Source organism: Lacerta agilis, chromosome 4 (genome assembly GCF_009819535.1).
Source record: "Lacerta agilis isolate rLacAgi1 chromosome 4, rLacAgi1.pri, whole genome shotgun sequence".
Classification (NCBI taxonomy): Eukaryota; Metazoa; Chordata; class Lepidosauria; order Squamata; family Lacertidae; genus Lacerta; species Lacerta agilis.
Genome location: NC_046315.1, coordinates 11,413,899 through 11,431,293, shown reverse-complemented (window position 1 = coordinate 11,431,293; position 17,395 = coordinate 11,413,899).

Genomic DNA, 17,395 nt, shown 5'->3' with positions numbered 1-17,395 from the left:
GAAAAAAAAATGATGATGGCAAAGAGAATGTGTGTGCACATTGAAGGCAATATTTATCTCCTACAGATTTGAAGTGTGCTTCACCACCCGCCGTGCCCAGGTTGCAGAGCACATCTCAGGGGTGACTCCATCGCCCAAACAAGGCACCATGGAGCGGGGCTGGTGGCCCGGCAAGGAGTTGGCGGCCCGCCAAGCTGCCGCTGTGGAAGCATGGGGCGATGAGAGGAGCCTGGAGATGGCTCTGATATTTCAGAGGTGGTAAGATATAGCAAACCCTTCAAAGACTGTTTTAAATAGACAGGGGCTCTCCCTATTGCCCTGTCCATAATTCGTTGTTACCTAAAAGAACCCTGAAAATTGTCACCCTTTGAATGAGCACATCGAGGTTTTAACTCCATTGTCCAAATGAAACTTTTGTGTGTGTGTGCGGAGTTGGCAACCTTCCTAAGCTGGCCGCCACGCAGCGTGAGATGATGAGAGTGACCTATTGATGGCTCTGAAGCGAAATAAATAGGCCAAGTTCTGTCTGGCAACCCAAGTCTGTCAGACTTGTTCCCTACTGCCCTGTTTGCAGATCCTACCCTAAGTTCTCCTGAGGGTCAACAATGGGCTGGTGGTTTCAGGAGACATGCATACATCACAAAGTGCAGTCTCTCTCCCATGTTTTTTTTTTATTTTTATTGAAGAGTGGGTAATAATGTCCCTGGGTGGAATTTGCAGATTCTCATTGCTCATACAGGCGGATTGTACCAAGATCCAGCTGGGCATGATTCAGGTGTAAAGCAGATTTCTGAGTAATTGAATACACCTGTCATCCACAGGTGATGGAAGCATTGTGTCTTAGCTGACACGGACTCTCCAGTCTGTTTGGATGCAGGCAAACAGAAGAGGAGGGAAAGTTAATCTCTGATATAGCTGTTGGAACCGATAATATAATTGGGATAGGAAATGGAGCTTATCTGGGAGAGATTGTATCTTTCTGTTCCTTGACATCAGCAGAGTTTTATGCTAAACTGGGCTGAATAATAATAATAATAATAATAATAGAATGTTACCTTTCAGTGTATGGATATTTGTCTAATAAAGGTATCAACTATTATAAAATTTGGTATTATGGAATGGAATCAATCCCCTGTGGGATGACTGAAGGGTTAACGAATGGATAATAATATATAACTTATATATTTATATATCAATCTGATTTGCAGGAGTTGGAGTTATTAATGCTATGGGTTTTAAAGTTCTGGATAATAAACTGGCATTTTTAGGTGGTCAACTTGAAATGATAAATATTGCAGGAAGCTGGTGTGTTGATTCAAGATATAAAGGTTATAATAAAATATTATCTAATCAATATGATTAGACAGCAGCAATAGACATTAAGGGCAAGATCTACCCTACTGCACATCTATGAAGATTGGAATGTGATATTCAAGTGGAAGTGCTGAAGGTATTAACAGATAGAAGACATATTATCTTGAATATCAATATAAATTGGAAATGGCTCAAAATATGTGGTATTGTGTATTTGTTTATATTTGTGTGTATTCTAAGTTTAGAGTGTTTCCATGGATTGGGAAAATGAACCAAATTATTTCCCTGGGCCAAAGAGTAGACCATGTAAGATCAAGGGGTGGAGCTATGGGATAATCATTGCGGAAGAACATTGTATTTCGAGGAGATAGTGATCTGACATGGTCAGCTTTACCTTGTGAGTGTATGGGAGGCCATCCTTATTTGTTTAGGGTATTCTAGCTTACCTCAAACAGGTAGAAGGACTGAGGTGTGACCATTATCGATCGTACCCTCCAAGCGCAGATATTATCTCTGTCACGTGTCTTCTATTCTTTTAACAGGAAAGCTCTCTAATGCACGCCGTGTAGTTTTGCTAAGCCAGTTTATCCCTATGCAGCAGCTCTGAAATCTAAGTGGCTGAGGTGTCTCCCTACTCATGCAGAAAGTGAATCTGCCGCAATGTGCCGAATATCCCTAGAAGCTGAAGATCCAGAGAAACCCTGTCTCTGACCCCACCGGGAGCGGGTCAGAGCACGGTCTCCAAAGGCAACAAAGGCCTGCTGCCAATGCACCGGGAGCCATTGGCCCTGCGCACGCCTATAGAAGAAAGGGAAGAAAAGAACACTGAATGGGAGGACCGGACGATCGTATTGCCTTAATTTGTGTTGACCAGTTACAAATAGGTTAACCAATCTAGGATGATTCAGGGGTATTTTCATTATATTAGAAAGTCCCCTTGCTGTTTTATTGCTTTTACGCTTCTGTATTCCCTGCTTAATGCAATGTGTGCATATAATGATTCACAAAGTTGTGTCATGGATTCTACAGCCTATTGCCCTTGCTAGAGAATATCGGTCATTTCCCAAGGACGAGCCGTAAGGCTGTCCAAAAGAAGAGGAGGGAATGAAGAGGGAGAGTTTTAATTCTCTAGTTTATAAGTTTATAAGTCTGTTTGTAACCAAGCTTTCTTGGTTAGCTTTCTCTCTCTCTGTATAAGTTGGGGGGGAAAGTTTTTAGCTAAGAGCTTGTCTGCTAATGCATTCTTTACTGACATACTGTTAATCCGGAAGCGGGCAGCTAAGGGAGGGGGCTTCCTCCCCCTTTCTCCTCCTCTCTCTCCTCTCCTTATCTCATACCTGGCTCTGAGTTGAACGAAGAGGCCCCCCTGAATAACTGGAGCTTTCAGTTATTCTGTGAAAGTCAGTATACAGACTCAAGCTTTTTTCTGAATAGGAGTTTTTCAACTTACTCTGGAGTTCTCAGTTTTCTGAGCTGAAAGTCAGCCTTTTCTCAAACCTCTCTGGAGAGAGAGAGAGAGTCTTTTAGCTTCTCTGAAAATCTCCTTTTTGTGGAAAAGACAACCCCACCCCCCGGGTAAGCTTCACCCTCCTTCTCTCTGTACAAGTGAGTCTTTCCCCTGGATAGTTTGATCTTCTTTCCTCTATGTAAGTCCCCCCTTTTACCTTGTACTCTACGCAATTAAGTCCTTTTAACTGATTTTCCTTTTTCTCCCTTTTAAGTCTCTTAAACTGAGATTCTTTGTCTCTCTCTCTAATGCTTTTTAAGTTCTTTTATTTGACATGTAGCTTCTACTGATGTGTAGCATTCCTAGCCTCTCTATAAATGGTATTTAGACTTTACCTGAGTTTGTAAAACTTTGGCTTTTGTCTGTAGCCCCTTTTATTTGATACTATTTGCCTGGCTTTTATTTGATACTATTTGCCTGGCTTTTATTTGATACTATTTGCATGGCCTTTTTAATATTTCTATGTTATTGGCATAATATTTAGCTTTTACTGTAAGCTCTGTCTTTGTGCAACTTATTCTCTTAGTGCATACCTCTCTGGCATATCATTAGTCAATGAAAAGCGCCCTTTCGCTGGAGCGCCCCCTTCCCTGGATGGCACAGGAATTCCTGGCCGAGGGATGTGAGAGTTGCCAGACAGCCAGAGACAGGATAATTCTTTGATGGATGGTCCTGCCGGTTGGAAGGAAAGGCGGGAGGTACCAGGGGCTGCTTAACCCCCACTTTGAGATAAGAGTGTGAGACAGGAACTTTCACCCAATAATGAACTCAAGGCTGAAACCCTTTAAGTAAAAGCTTTTCTGTAACCTGTTTAGATGAAACCTTTTCTGATAGATATGAACCTTGATTAGTAGTGCATTCCTTACTGGCATATTAAGCCAGGAAAGGAATAGATCAAGAGGGGCCCACTCAAGGAGACAGGCAGGCACCAGGAACGAACTCAACGCTAAGTGACCTTTTGGCCTAAAGATAAGATTGTAAGAACAGGAATTTTCAAGGATGGTACTAATGGTGTGACGTGCAAGAAGCAGATTCCTGGGGAGGGGGAATGAGGGGTTTGAAGATTATATAAACTGTATGCAACTGATGCTCGGCGCAGTTCGCTGTGAATTATCACGCGGGTGCCTTCCTGCCATTCTAAATGACAGGAATAAAAACTCTTTCTCTATTTCAAATCCTCAGTGTCATTTTTGACTCCTTCCTCCCTCACCCCCCCGGGTGCAACAAAGAACCCAAGGTTAACGGAAAGGTCTGCAATAAGGCTACACCATTAACCTTTTTTTAAAAAAAAAAATCTGTTATCAATCCAGGTCTTTCACTGTTAGTGGCAAAGAAAAGCATCTAGTCAACATGGTACAAAAACCAAAAGGGAAGAAGCAGGAAGAACCATCATCTGTTCTTCTTCATAAATGTACCTAAGACTGTTAAGAAATCGGTCAAGCTTCGAAAAATACTGTTCTAAAAATATATATGTTAATATGCATAAATATGTAAAGTAGATGTGAGAATATGAATATATGCCTAGTAAGTGTAGATTGAGTAAGTAGGTAAAGCAAAGATGAAAATGAAATCAGGAATGGTTGGAAGAGATGAATATTCTTAGAAATGCAATGAAATAATCAAATTAAACTTTAAGGAAGTCGAGCTGTGGTGGAGGGGGGTGTATGGTGTATTGTTTGAGTTTGTAGGGACTATATGTATTATACAGTAGTACCTCGGGTTACATACGCTTCAGGTTACATATTCCGCTAACCCAGAAATAACGCGTCAGGTTAAGAACTTTGCTTCAGGATAAGAACAGAAATCGTGCTTGGCGGCGCAGCGGGAGGTCCCCATTAGCTAAAGTGGTGCTTCAGGTTAAAAACAGTTTCAGGTTAAGAACGGACCTCCGGAACAAATTAAGTACGTAACCAGAGGTGCCACTGTATGTATATTTGTGTTATTTGTTTTGAGGTGTATTTGTACATATTATTATTTTTCTCAATAAAATTATAAATAAATAAAAACAGTAATAAAAAGAAAGAAATCGGTCAAGCTTCTTTGCACCCAGAACGGCTTTCGGGTGAGTTTTCCAGAATTTTCCAGAAGGCCACCTCCATCGCAGTTTGTGCTTTTGCATACATCCTTGGAAAGGTGTGAGATGAAGTCCTTTCCACATGTTCTGATTCTGGAAGATTGAGACATGTAGGCAAGGGAGAGTATCACTTCAGTCCTGAACCCTGATCACCTAATGATCACAATGTCTGAAAAGGTCTCGTGCATAACTATATCGAGGGCCTTCTGGAAAATTCCGGAACATGCTGTCCAGAAACCCCAAAAAGCAAATGGCCTGTTTGCTGCGAGGCACCGCCTGGGTACCGGTATATGAAACATGATTAGCATGTGATAATTTATCATAATTAGGTGAAGGCAAACACTATCCTCACTCCCCGGGGAAAAATTATCTCTCAGATTAGATCTATCTGTTACTTTTATATAGAGCCATTACTGTATCGTGGGGATGGGGGGAAGTTTAATAAGCTCCAAAAACCGCAGCTCAGAATGGTAAAAGTCGGGACTGAAAGAAAAGTACTGCAGGGTTTACATAGATTAATCAAGCCCTGTGGAATATATTCATCAACCGTGCAGAAAGCTGTTCCAGCCTCATTATTTTTCAGATGTTAACAAAATAAGCTGCTTAGTCCTGTGGTGATCTGCTCGTTAATATGTTCCTCTTTCCTAATGAAATTAAAGTAGATTTCTTTTTCTTGGTGGAGCTCATACAGACACAAAACACACACACACACACACAAAATAAATTAAGGAAGCATCAACTGGGAATGGAACAAACATGTTTTAATAAGAAAAAAAGTTATTTGTGGGATGAAACACTTGGGGGCATCAGGTGTTGATTGTGACAACCCCACCTCTGCATTCCACAAGATAGACAGGTGGTTAGGTGGCTGAGTTTTAAAAGTTTCTTCTAAGAAAAAAAAATGTATCCAAAGATTTACAGAGGTTACCAAAAACAAAACAAGGGAGAGTCAGGAAAGCAGCCTGCGATAAGACCTGCATCAGTAGTTGGTACTTCTGTGAGGCCGGGGAAGAAATTTCCCATCACTGCCTTTCCCAACATTTACAGTGTGTGATTTTAGAGGAAAACTTTGCTTTTTGCCTTTTGTGTTCCTTATGATAGCCTTTGGCTATATAGAAAAATTGAACAACAAACACAATTAATACTGGCTGAAGTCTTAAGCAAGTGCTTAACTCGCCCCTTGAAATCAACAGAATTCTGAAATGCTTAGCTTCGGCCGATTCTTCATACCCTACTACAACCAACAATAACTGCAAGACCCAGGGGCGGAGGAAGCCGCACGGCTACCCGGGGCAGCAGATCCGGAAGCACCCGGGGGCGTGGTTTCGCTCCCAGCATGCACGCACAGCGTGCGTACGACCCATGTGTGCCTCTCTCCGCAATTTGCTCGGGGCCCGCGCTGCCAGCAGGAGAGCCCCGAGCAAGCCCGTCCGGGGCTGGCCCGCCGGCAGCGCACCGCTCCCAGTGTGCAGGTGCAGCATACAATGCATGCATCATACGCACGCTGCGCCTGTGCGCTGGGAGCAGCGCACTGCCGGCGGGAGAGCCCGGGAGTGGGCTTGGTTGGGGGCCCGCCGGCAGAACGTAGCACTCATTAGTGGTGTACTGCTGGCAGGCGAGCCCTGAGCAAGCCTGAGCAAGCTGGGAGCGGCGCGCAAGCTGGGCGAGCCTGGGACGGGCTTGCTTGGGGTTCGCCATCGGCACGCAGCGCTCCGTAGCGGCACGCCAGGGAGGCGTGCCCAGAGTGTTACCCTCTCCAGGGTGGGACCTGGGGCTTCCCACCCCCTTCGCCCCCCTCCCTACACCACTGGCAAGACCTAGGCACCATGAGCAAAATAGAAACAGTGGAAGAATAGATCTTGAGGGAACTACAGCTGCAGAGAGAACAAAATATTTGCTGAAGATAACTGTCAGGAGTATGTTGACATGTTAGCTAAGGGGTCAATGGGTAGAGGCCGCATTTAATGGATAGGGAGTTCATTGATCAGACAGCGAAGCACAGCTCACGACTGGGAGGAATCTCTGCCGGAGTAGAGTGGGTGGGACCTTTAGGCTAAAGTCTGCGTTTAAAACATCTACGGCTGAGACTACACAAACAAACCAAGGCAGCTTTCAGCTGCAGGTGTATTTTAAGAGGCGCAGACCCATCACAGGGAACTGGCATCTAAAAAAGAACTCGCTCCCCATATTCATGTAACTTGAGATGGAATTTGAGCCTGCAAAAGTTTGCAGTAGATCTCAGCTCAGTGTTCATTGGTATCACTTGAGGTATGCTCAAATGTACTCAAGAAATCAAGGATGGACATTAAGAAAGCATTTCCTCACACATTGCATAATTGATTTGTCAGCTTTCACTGCCACAAAATGTGCCAATGGCCACCAGCCCAGGTGGTTTGAAAAGGGGATTCGACAAATGCACATATATCCGATTACCAACATGTTCATTGCCACTCTTGAAGAATTACTGAAGCTTGGTGACACAGGACTTCCTGCCTTCCCCTTTCCTGTGTGCCAGGGGATGGATGCCTCTCCCAACACCACGGAGAGGGACAGATGGAGATAATCAGAAAATGATGGGAGAATGGCATTTTCTGCATTCCTCTTCGGTTAGAAGAGGGACCTTGCTCTCACCTGCCACTTACCTTGTGGTCTGGCACTTCCCTCCCCATAGAATGTGAGGGCAGGCAAGGGCACTGAGTGCATGGAGCACTCTGGCTGCCGTGACCCTCCGATCCCTTTCCTGGAAGCAGAGATTATCCTGCTCAATGCTTTTTTCAAGGGGGAGGGGTATGCATACCCCTAAACATTTTGTGAATCTAACAGGAGAAGAAACTAAAAATTCTATTTTTAAAAATTAGTTTCTTCTTTAGCACGGTGAATCGTCAGTTCCATTGCTACCCTAGATGGCGGCCTCATTTCCTGTCACAGTGTTTTCCTGAGTTTCAGATGGAAGCGAGCGTTTAATGTGTGAAGTAGGAGTTGGAATCTAGCACTGTGATTGGTCAGTTTCGTTATTACCACCTCCGGCTTCATTTCCTTTCCCGGTGTAATGCATGTTGTTTGTACTTTTGTGCATTTACTGTATTTTTCCTGATTTGAACTATAAAATTGTGGCTTTCTTGAGTCAAAATGAGAGCAACCCCTAAACATTTTTTTTTGGGGGGGGAGCACTGATCCTGCTAATTGGGTTTTTTTCATTGGAGTAAACTACAGGCACGTGTTCGAGATGATGAGATAAGAAACTGCAAAAACAACCCAGCTACAAGGATTTAAAAGGTTTGGTTTGAGAAGAAGAAGAAGAGTTTGAATTTGATATCCCACTTTTCACTGCCCGAAGGAGTCTCAAAGCGGCTAACATTCTCCTTTCCCTTCCTCCCCCACAACAAACACTCTGTGAGGTGAGTGGGGCTGAGAGACTTCAGAGAAGTGTGACTAGCCCAAGGTCACCCAGCAGCTGCATGTGGAGGAGCGGAGACGCGAACCCGGTTCACCAGATTACGAGTCTGCCGCTCTTAACCACTACACCACACTGGCTCTCAGAAGGGATTTCATTTGGTGAAGGAGACGATGCAGGGAAGGGAGCCCATGGTTTGCTTGCCTTATATCAAAGTTTTTCTCTACATTTATGATATGGCAACCTTCCCCAGAATGCAAGTTTTATAAATTATATATGTGTGTGTGAGTCCTTATTGATGGGAATAATTCAGATGGAAATCCCCAGGTGTCAAAAAACGGTTATTTATGTATGCCACTACTGTGGCCCATGTTTTGTTAAGCCCCAAAATGGAAAACGAGTGAGGTCCCACCTAAAGAAGAATCGCATTGCCCTGGACACTATTTAGCCTTCAGTGGGACTGTGGCCCACAGAAGGTTACCCAAAAGGGAATGCGGTCCTCAGGCTGAAATATATTCCTCGTTCTGCACTATGCCAGATCTCCACAAGTTGTGATTTGCTCTCCTCTTGATACAGTACTTTTGACAACTGGCTCCCATTCCAGGGGGGGGGAACATTGGGATGAAAAGGTTATTTCAGAAGTAACAGCTGCGGTCTTTGAATTATTGAGGTTAATGGAGGTACAGCGACTTCTACAGTACTTGGGTGCAGTCTTGATTTACCTGACCAAAACAAGGAAACATGAGACTCTCCGGCTTTCTCCAGCCTTCAATTATTCAAGGACTGCTCTTAAAATTTAGGTTATGGAGTTGCCAGTTGTCCTTCTCAAGAAATCAGAACATGGAATCACTGTGTTTTTGTTGGTGCTATTTCGTGGAAGTATCTGCAGCTTCAAAAGTTCCATTTAAAATTGTAATTCTAGGAAGTTGCTGCAACTTTGCCTGGCCACCAAAGGTAGCCAGGAATTCTGTGCAGGCAAGCCTGCATGCTCATCCCATAGAGGGAGTCTTTTTTTACTTGCATGGCCACCACAGAAACAAAGGGGGCTGTCCAGCCCCTCCTCCACAGCCCATATGGAAGAAGGAAGGTGTTAGAACAATAGTGTAATAAACAAAAATCTGCCCTTATTCCCTTAGGGGGTACAAAAGAGCCCTTGTAGAGTTCTCCATCAGTAGCAGAATGTAACAGACCAACCAGAGAATATTTAGAAGCAAAGCAGCTAGTAAGCTTGATCTTTATTGTTCTGTTGCAACGGGGTTGACCTCCCCACACACAGGAGAGCAGGGGAGGGACCCAGAACAAAGGAGCACCTGGCCTTATATAGAAATTTGAAATTGCCCACACTGGAGTTCAAGACCACCCCCCAGAAACATCACACATACATCACACAAAAAGGCAGTCTCCAACAGATTTCAAGAGAAATCTGAGTGCCTTTGTTTACCTTCTGTTTGCCAGTTTGTGATAACGCCTTATCTGATTGCCTTTTCTCAGTAGCCTGAGCATTCCTTTGAGATGGCAATCTCTTTTAATTCCTGGGCAATTGGGAAGCTCCCTCACCCACTCCCTCCTCGCAGAGAAACATTTGGTAAACATTTGGTCAGTTTTGAGAGTCAAAATGGTGTCAGGAGTCAAAATGGTGTCAGGACTGGTCTGCCTCAGACATGTGGCCTTGTTTGCTTGGCACACTTATGAACATTGTGTGTACACAAACACACACACATACATATAATGATATTCTTACAATAGGATCCAGAATGCAGCAGTCTGATTGGTCCTAGAACAATAGGATCCAGAATGCAGAAGTCTGATTGGTCCGCAGGAGCCACCGAATCAAGCTCCAGGTGGAAGTGAATCAGCAACCTGATTTGCCTACAGTAGTAGCCCGGAATTAGCCAATCATGTGGGGCCCATTGAGTAAATAATGTATATATAGCAGACCTTTTGGGGAAAGATTCATTCCTTGCTACTATGAGCTGAATAAAGAGCATGAAATTCACACTTGAGACTGAGTATATTTCAGAAGGGTTGTTGCTTTTCCCCTAACCTTCTAAGGAAGAGGGGAAACACCCCCAACTAAACCAAAGGCCCCAAATCACAAAGGGACTTTTAAGTCATTGTCAAGTCCCAAACGCATGCAGAACACTTGGGACCTGGACTGACAAAAAGCAGCCTATTTTTTTAAATGAGACCACCAGCTCTTAATGCAGATAAGGATGAGCACACTTGCTGTCCTGTGACCACAGCGGCACTTCCCAAAGGTCTGAGCTCTTTTGTCGAAGCTGGATTTTCCACATCAAAAACAAAAAGCGATTTCACGGTCATAATTTCTAATTTCACAATGCACCGCTGAAGAAGTTCTAGACATTTCATCATTAAGGACAAAACATTTATGAAAGCAGTATTTTCTTTTCCAGTTTCTTTTTCTTTTAACTAAGGCTGCAGTGCTGTGCGTACTTTGGTAAATTCAACAAGGCCGGTTTGGTCTTTGCCTGACTCCCACCCAAAACCTAGTAACACGGGAAGAGCATGTTTTTTACAAAGGCAAACCGTGCTGCGTACTTGGGTAGCCCCAAAGAGTCAAGGGTTGCCTCTGCCCTTGGTCTCTTCAACCCTCTCCATTTCTCCTCACCACCAATAGGCAGGGGAAGGGATTGTTGTAATACAGGGGTGAGGATCAGGGGCGGAGGAAGGGGGTGTGGTGAGTGTGGTGTCACTACTGGGGGGGGCGGGTGACAAAATGCCAGGCAGCACTCACCATGAGGCCTGCAGTGCACCCAAGCCACACGTCTCTCCTGGGAGAGACGGGGTGGCTTGGGTGCACACAGGTTCCCTGCTGCCCAGACAGTCCGCCTGCTGCCTCCCCCTCCCCCCCAAGCTGTAGGGTGACTGAGTGGGAGAAGGCAGGCAGACTCTGGAGGCCCCATGGTGTGCCCCGCCCCTATGTGCAGATCGCCCCGCCCTCACCCCTATGGGCAGATTGCTCCACCCCAGGAGCCCAGGCGGCTTCCTCCACCGCTGGTGAAGATCCCTGTTCAGCACAATGGCCACATTCCCTTCTGGACAACTTTTGAGAGTCACATGTCAGTGATGGGTGGAGCCAGAGGCAAAAGTGGGTGGAGCAAGGAATGTACATGTTGCCTTTGCCCAGTAGGATAATTTTTATCCAGAGAGACCTACTGTTTCCTATCCTCCATTCAAGGAAGCAAACAGCATTATCATAGTTCAAGTTTACATTCCTAACCAGGCAAAAACACCCAAGAAGCAGGGCTGTAGCTGGTGGGGTAGCAATGGCCTGGGGCAATTCCCAAGTGCCCAATATAGAAATAATTTTCAGGGGATGTGTTTCACAGAGCAGTTTGCCACCTTCCCCCACCCTCCATTAAACTGCTCATATGGGCCACCTGGCAACCTGTCACCTGTTGGGGGACACATAAACTGCAGTGTGATGACAGCCTTACATTTTTATGTATATATGAAGATATAGATAGTTGCTCAAAGCAGTTTAAAAACATGAGGAAACAGAGGAAAATCCTAGGACCTAGGACAGACAAAATCAAAGTCCTACAAAGAGGCAGATCCATATAACAGTAATTCATAAAAGATCTAAATTGGGACTACTCCTAGACAAATGTAGCACACATGCCATTACAATGCCCCTTTTCCCCATAGCAATCTGATGAGACCTTCCTCTTAGCTAGGGTTTTTCATTTTAATGACTTAAGGGAACAAAGGAATCATTCTTTATTGATTGGGCAGGAAGGGTCTTTTTCCCCCCAGCAAAGAGAATCAAATTTTCATTAGCCTCATGCTCAATCATACAGAATCTCATTTATGTTCTCTGCAGTGGGGGGGGGGGGAATTGCTCTGCATTTATAATGCCTAAGTCGTTTGGCATTTTATTTCTTCTAAATTTACGTATAATTATATAGGAAGGCTTTACGATCAGGGCTGACTTGTGTTCTCAAATTCTCAGGCCGCTCTGTACTTTTGACAGGTTACCGTAAGAAGAGATCTGCTGCGTCCACTGAGTCCAGCAGCCAATCAGATGCCTTTGGGGAGTTCACAAGCAGGGAGAAACAGCCATTTCTCACTGTAGTACCTTAGCAGCTGCTATGGGGTGGGATTCCGATTCTGAATGTGCCCTCTGCGTTCTGTCGCAGCTTCCTTTCCTCATCGGCAAAACCGATGTCGCTAAATTAAACCAGAAAGCGTGTTTTTGACAAAGCTATCACAAAAACATGTCAGGGAAGCTACAATCTGACACCCATAATAATCCCAGGGCATTAAGCTCCGACTAACTTGTCAGGATGACAAGATGAAGAGAAGCTGTTCTGTTTTAGAATTGGTTTCAACACTTGCTGTCTGGCAGCAACTCAAAATGCGTATCACCCGTCAGGTTGCTTTATCTCTTTGCTCCCCACTCTCTATTTACATCGTGGAAAGCAACTGCTTGTTTCATTATAGTACGCACACACACACACATTTATTCCATGCACTGCTATCCCTCTCCTTTCCGTTGCATAATAATGCCCAAGGCAGCTTACAGCAAATAAAACAAAACAGAGTTATGCAGGGAAAAGTAAGTTAACTAAGGCAGCAGCATGGAAAACATACATTTGTGTGACTGTATGTAAAGGATAGGGATGTGGGTGGTGCTGTTGTCTAAACCGCTTGGGCTTGCCAATCAGAAGGTTGGCGGTTCAAATCCCCATGACGGGGTGAGCTCCTGTTGCTCGGTCCCAGCTCCTGGCAACCTAGCAGTTCAAAAGCTCACCCAAAAGTGCAAGTAGATAAATAGGTACCGCTCCAGCAGGAAGGTAAACTGTGTTTCTGTGCACTGCTCTGGTTTCGGGTTTCCATTGCACCAGAAGCGGCTTAGTCATGCCTGGCCACGACCCGGAAAAACTGTCTGCGGACAAACGGCAGCTGCTGTAAAACGAGGTGAGCGCCGCAACCCCAGAGTCATCCACAACCGGACTTAACTGTCCTTTACCTTTACATTTATGTAAGGGATACAATTCAGCTGAGCCCAACGTCCCATGGAAATAAAATTGTTCTTGCATAGCAGAGAAATGCCATTGAGGACGACTCAAAATGGGATCTCAAAGTCTGGGTGCCACCACAGAGAAGGCCCTTCCCCACCAGTTGGATTTCCAATGGTGGAGGGACATAAGGAAGATCATCCCACTGTAACCTAAGTGGACAAGAAGACTAGTGTGCAAAAGTGGCTTGTAGCTTCAGTGCAACGCACGAGGTTATTTGGAGCAAAGGAAAGGCAAACCCTGGTAGCAAGCTAGGAGAAGTACAGTTTAGGGGAAAGCCCACCATGTTATAGAAAAAGCCTTACAAATACAGTGGTACCTCAGGTTAAGAACTTTCTGGAGGTGCATTCTTAACCTGAAGCACCACTTTAGCTAATGGGGCCTCCCACTGCCACTGAGCCACCAGAGCACGATTTCTGTTCTTATCCTGAAGCAAAGTTCTTAACCTGAAGCGTTATTTCTGGGTTAGCGGAGTATGTAACCTGAAGCATATGCAACCCGAGGTACCACTGTGCAGGATCTGGTGATGAAAAAGAGTACTCACACCTTCAGAGTAAGAGACTCAGCTGAGGATGTCTGGCTCTAAGACACAGTCTGGGGATCCGAGGATCCTGGAAACTTTTGGAACTTCTCACAGCAAGCAAAAGGCAGAATGATATGGTTGCTTTCAGTTCCTGTGTTGCAGCTTCTCTCCTCCCGTACCCCAACCCTGTCAAGTTACCTTAACCCTCTTGGATTCCTGGGGTGGCACATAGTTGCCTGTGGAACTCGGTAATCCTTGATTGCTATGTTGAACCGTCTGTTGCACACAGGAAGACAACGACAAAGAGTTTGGGTTTGATATCCTGCTTTATCACTACCCTAAGGAGTCTCAAAGAGGCTAACATTCTCCTTTCCCTTCCTCCCCATCAACAAACACTCTGAGGTGAGTGGGGCTGAGAGACTTCAGAGAAGTGTGACTAGCCCAAGGTCACCCAGCAGCTGCATGTGGAGGAGCGGGGAAGCAAGTCCACTGCTCTTAACCACTACACCACACTGGAAGGAAGCTTCCTCCTCCTGAGTTAGGCCATTGGTCCATCTAGCTCAGTATTGTCTACACTGACTGGCAGTGTCTGCCCAGGGTTTCAGGCAAGTGACATTCCCAACCCAATGAACGGATGCTGAATGTTGGAAGATTCAAGACAGATAAAAGAATGTACGTCTCCATGCTTTAACCATGGAACTCACTCCCACAGGAGGCAGTGATGGCTGCCAACCTAGATGGCTTTAAAAGAGGATTAGACAAATCCGGTGATGATCTCTGCAGTGACCAGAGCAGGAAGGACCGCTGGGAGGAGCGCAGAGAGAAGAAACACCACGTTGCATCTGCATCAGCACAACTGGACGCCTTCATCTGCCCCAGCTGCAACTAAACAGGTCTCTCCCACATCGGTCTCTGCAGCCACAGCAGACACTGTAACCTTCCAACAGCTTGACCTCACCCCCAAAGGCTTCAGGGAATCAGCTTTCTCCTCCTCCCCCCCCCTTTGACAGTAGATAAGCAGAACAAAAGGAAAGGAGCCTTCTTACCAGTTACAAGCTTTAACGATCAGAGCGAGAGAACAAATAATCCATTTCTTAGGAATGAACCTGATCTCATAACCACTGCTTTCTGTGCTGCCGCTTTATCTGCCCTTCTTGACCTTGGGCTGAGCGGATGAATGCTTTCCAGAGAAAGTGGGCCTGTTAACTCTCTCTCTCTCCCAGTGCATCTCCTCCCAGCTGTTCCCCATCCAGTACTTCCCAGCTTCTGCCTTCTGAACTATGTCCCTCCGCAAACCACTGTTCCAAATCTATGCTGTCCTCCTGCTCCTGAGAAGATTCAGGATCCTGATCAGGAGCAGGGGGAGAAGGAGGCTCCCACCATTTTTCCTCAGTACAGTCCATGACAATGCTGCAGATTCCACCTAGGGCCTTCTGCATGCCAAGCGGGTGCTCTCCCACCAAGCTACTGGCCTTCCCTACTTCTGACATTCTGAAACAAATGGCTCCTGCTTGTTGCTCAGCATGTCTCATCCTGTGCCCACCACCACTGCCACCTGCCCTTTGCTCGAGATATTTTTTCATCCCGGCTTGGTGTAGCCTTACTATAAGTTAGTCGCCATGGCTCCCTTTTGATATTCATGACCTAATCAATGGCAAACGGGCCTTATCAGGAAGATCAGGAGGGACCTCTATGAATCGCATTAGCCTGGGATGGCTCCTGCAATTCCCAGAGCAAATAGAAGATGACAATTAGATGCGCTTTACAAAGGGGAGATTGAAAATCCCATTAACTCCAAAGCCATTGTGCCGTAACGAGCAAAGGGAATTGGGGCACAGTGGGGTGGGGGTGGGGGGATAAGCCTCCGGATTCTTATTCCATTCAAACTTTCTGGAGAGAGGTTCTTTATACCCTGCACAATCAATAAGCACCGGAGTGAAAAGGGGGGCAAAACACAGCAGCTTCCTTCGAAAATGGTAGCATGGGGTTGCGTGTTTGCTGCCGTCCTGCCCTCAGACAGGAACAGTGCAGTGTATAACACCAGTCTCCTGCTATGGAGGCACTCTGTGCATGCTTAACAGGTAGCCCCAACCAAGTTGGTTCCACCAATGCAATTGGACTGCAGTGCTTTTCCTGCTGCCTCAGAACTTCCCCACTACCTCTTGGTCAGCAGCATCAGCACAGCCAACCAGAAACTGACCCACCGTTGAATCGGGAATTTTGAATCGGAAGGAATTTTGAATCGGAAGATGTGGGAGAGTCCCTCCTGTAGACAAATAGCTCATCGGTGGCAACCACTTCGGACTGCAGGGCAAAGGGAGTTGTATGGCAGAATACTTATCCATCAGAGGCAGGGAGTGGAGAATCCTTGCTTATGCAGAAACCTAGGGATCTGGCTAAATGCCAGACCCAGTAGAATTAATCCAAACCTTGAAAAGCACATAGACCTGAAAGTGGAAGTGGGGAAGAGCACCACTTTTCAAACTTCCTCCGTCAGATTCAAGGGAGAAAAGGGTAGCCATTCTCGCCATTTAACGGCCAAGCGGGCAGTGGGAGTGGGACTCTACAGGCTCAAGGAGCATATCTTATAGGGGGTCTGTTGCATCCATGGCCACTGAACTGGTGGCTCCTATCATAGAAAGTGCCCCCAAATAGTTAGGAACAGGCTCAGATAGGCTGCTGCAGAACAAAGTCTGGCGAAACATTTGCAAATGTTACGTCGGCACGTCATGGCAGACTGCAGGATGGAAGCTCAACTGTTTTGACAAGGACGAGTGGAATCGGACCAAGATCCCCATAGAATTTTAGGCACACGTTCTACGAGCCTGTCATTGGCACACACAACATGCAGACAGAAGGTTTTGGCGGGCTTCGTTTTTTTGCTGCAATGTGCAAAGGCAAGAGATAGGCTGTGTAAACATGCAATCCTGGCCTGCTTTGTCGAGTTGGGTTTTAATTTGTTGAGTGCTCCTATGGGATGCTTTTTGCCAAGGAAGAGTAGGCACGTACTTTATCTGAACGACTTTTAAAAGTCTTCTGCTGTCAAGGACAAGTTTTCCCAGCAACGTATCTATCAGGGGCCGCCAATCTTTTCAGGCCAGCGGGCACATGTCGAATTTTGAGAACGCGCTGGGGGCACTCACGAAATAGCAATGAGGACAGGAACAATGCAATATGGTTGCCAGGGGTGCATAGCACAACTACCCTCAAAAACCTTATGTTTACAATGGAAGTTAGCTATCTCTGACTGGTCCCGATGGTGGAGATCACACAATATTAATTTTACATACACACACACACACACACACTGATGCTGATGCTGCAGTCCTCAGTTCCAGGAAAAATATACGAGGCGGTGACCACACCACACTCACTGAAATCACTTAGAAGGTACCTGCATGTCTAGCCCCATAGCTCTCTTTCTAGGAGGTCACCAGCGAAGAATAGAAGCAAAAAATAAAAAAGGCTATCCAGTCCAGCTTCCTGTTCTCACAGTGGCCAACCAGATGCCCATGGGATGCCCACAAGCAGGACTTGAGCG